General features: G+C 41.7%; 1 protein-coding gene across 1 annotated transcript in view; it reads left to right on the top strand.

The window, feature by feature from the left end:
• The first annotated feature begins 267 nt into the window (after positions 1 to 267).
• The window catches only part of Supt7l (SPT7 like, STAGA complex gamma subunit), an 11,252-nt gene continuing 8,884 nt past the window's right edge, over positions 268 to 2,635 (top strand). Inside the window, exon 1 of the mRNA XM_021162926.2 lies at positions 268 to 371. The gene's annotated coding sequence lies outside the window, so the exon portion shown is untranslated. The remainder of the gene's footprint in view (positions 372 to 2,635) is intronic.

Raw genomic sequence — 2,635 nt, 5'->3', positions numbered from 1 at the left:
AAACCCCGACCCCTCGCTCTCTACGTTCCTGCTCACTTCTCCTCCTCCTTCCCACTTCCCTGAGGCTTCTCTGGACAGAAATGTTGGAGTTCCTCTTTCAAGACTCGCAGAGTTTTAAACATGTGAATAGAACTAGGGAGTCACAATACCAGAAAGCGGGGAGAGGCTCTCAGAGTGCTGTGCAGGACACGGACATTTTAGGCGTTGCATGTAGGCTAGTAATAACTTCCTGTGGCGGAGGGCGATTGGGAAGAAGTGCTTCCGTGGCCTTGGCCCATTAATCAATAAACAAGGTTCCTAGGCTTGACCTAGTCCTCCACTCCGACTTGTCAGAGTCAGGCAGCCGCGTATACCACTCCTGGGGCAGGGCGGTGAGTATTTGAGCTTTATTTTCTGGTTCCGGTCCAGAGCCACCCATTTTCCTGCTGCCCTGTAAATCAGACTTCCCAGGATTCTGTGGTCGGCGCCTAAGCCTAAGCCTGCAGATCCGGAACAAGGAGCCCCTATCTGCAGCTCCCGAATTTATTCCTTTTATGAAGTTAGGAAAGAAGCAACTTATTATTGTTCATTCTTTTATTATTCGGAACAAAATATTGAGATAGGATGTTTAGTGGCTTTACAAACCTGAGCATCGAAACCTCTTTTCTTTTTTTACTCTTTGTATTTATGATGTTGGCATGACCCTGGACAACAGCTTCCACATCTGAAAAATTGAAAATAGTAGTGTTAGTAGTGTTAATTTTTCATAAAATTGATGGAAAATTGAACTAAGCAATAGTTAATATTATAACTCTTTGACAGAGGCCTGAAACTATACCAAGATGGCAGCCATAACAAGTGGGAGAATACAGATGAATAAGTCAACTAAAATTAAGGTTCAGGGATAAAAGCAAATTCATGTAAATATACAAAGAAAGGAGATCTGTTGGGGAAATGTTGGGGGGAATGGTGATTTCAGGTATCCTAAAGAACAAATTCAAGTCTGATAAAGATGTAGAGGGTGGCAGAGGATACCTGGCAGAGGTCACAACTCAAAGGGTCAATTATAAAAATGTCTGATGTTCTTGAGAAGCTGAGTGGTGGAGCTGGAGAGATGGTTCTGTGTGCTGCTCTTCGGTGAATCTGAGCTCCATTTCCAGTACCCACATCAGGGGAGTTCACAACCACCTCTAATTTGAGCTCCAGAAGGATCTGATGCCCTCTTCAGATATCCTTGGCACCTGCATACACATGGAACACACAAGTACATACCCCAACAGACAACAATAACAAATGTCTGTGAAGTCATGGCTTGCCTGGACTACAGAGCAAGCTCCAGGATAGCCAGGGCCTCAAAGGGAAACCCTGTCTCGAGATTAATTATTTAAAAATACAATCTTAGCAAAGAAAATAAGCTGAGGGGCAAGTTAGATGGCTTAGTAGGTAAAAGGCACTGCCAAGTCCGAATGCCTGAGTTCAATCCATGGAACCCACATGGTGAAAGGAGAGAACTGCCTCTCGCACGTTGTCTTCTGATTTTTCCATGCACACATACCCAAAATAAGTAAATGTAAAAAGAAAGAAAGAAAGAAAGAAAGAAAGAAAGAAAGGAACTGAGTAGGTATGTTGTTAGAACTGAGGTCATTTTGTCCAGGAAGCCCCTCACGTGCCTGCAGGGCACTAAACTCATGCCTTTAAAGTAGCAGTGCTAGCATGCTGCTATACTGCAGTATTTTGCTTCTGTTATTCCCTCAGGACAAAGATCTTACACCATCACAAAATGTATTCATTTGATGTTTGTTGGACCCGAGGAGACATATAGGCAGTAAACCTGGAGAAGTGAATTAAAGACGCTTAGTAAGTTTTTATTGAATGATAAGCCACAGAATTCTGACTTTTTCCAAGCAAAAGAAACAAACAAAAAAGCTTGGAAGTGTAGCTCAGTAATAAAATACTTTTGTAGCATGTGTTAAATCTTCAGCATTGAAAGAAAGACAGAGAGACAGAGACACACAAAGAGAGACAGAGAGACAGAGAAAGGAAGAAAGTCTAGCAACAGGGCCAAGTGTAGATCAGATTCTGAGAAAGACTAGAATAGCAGTTCTCAGCCTTCCTAAAGGTCTGACCCTTTAATGTAGTTAGTTCCTCATGTTGTGATGACCCCATGCAACCATAACATTATTTTCATTGTTACTTCATAACTGTAATTTTGTTACAGTTATGAATCCTATTTTAAATACCTTATATACAGGATATCTGATACTCCTTAACCTATGAAAGAGTCATTTGATCCCCAAATAATAATAAATAACCACTGGACTAGAGGAAGGAATACTTGTTAGAAGGCAACAGAAGTCTCTCAGATTCATTTTGGGGAGACAGCTCAGTCCATTGCACGCATGAGGACCTGAGCTTAATCCCCAAAACCCATATAAAAAACTCCAGGTATGGGTGCATGTGCTTATAAACTCAGCTTGTGGGGAGGAGAGCAGAAACAGTCGGAACTCACTGGTGAAGGGGGAGGAGAGCAGAAACAGTCAGATCCCTGGACTCACTGGTGAAGGGGGTGGTTCTTATGCTAAGGTCTTATTCCCCAATTGGTTCTTTTCTTGTTGTTGTTTTTTTTTTTTTTTTTTTTTTTTTTTTTTTTTTTTTT

Source organism: Mus caroli, chromosome 5, assembly GCF_900094665.2.
Source record: "Mus caroli chromosome 5, CAROLI_EIJ_v1.1, whole genome shotgun sequence".
Classification (NCBI taxonomy): domain Eukaryota; kingdom Metazoa; phylum Chordata; class Mammalia; order Rodentia; family Muridae; genus Mus; species Mus caroli.
Note: the sequence above shows the minus strand (reverse complement) of the source record. Positions and strands in the feature narration are given on the sequence as shown.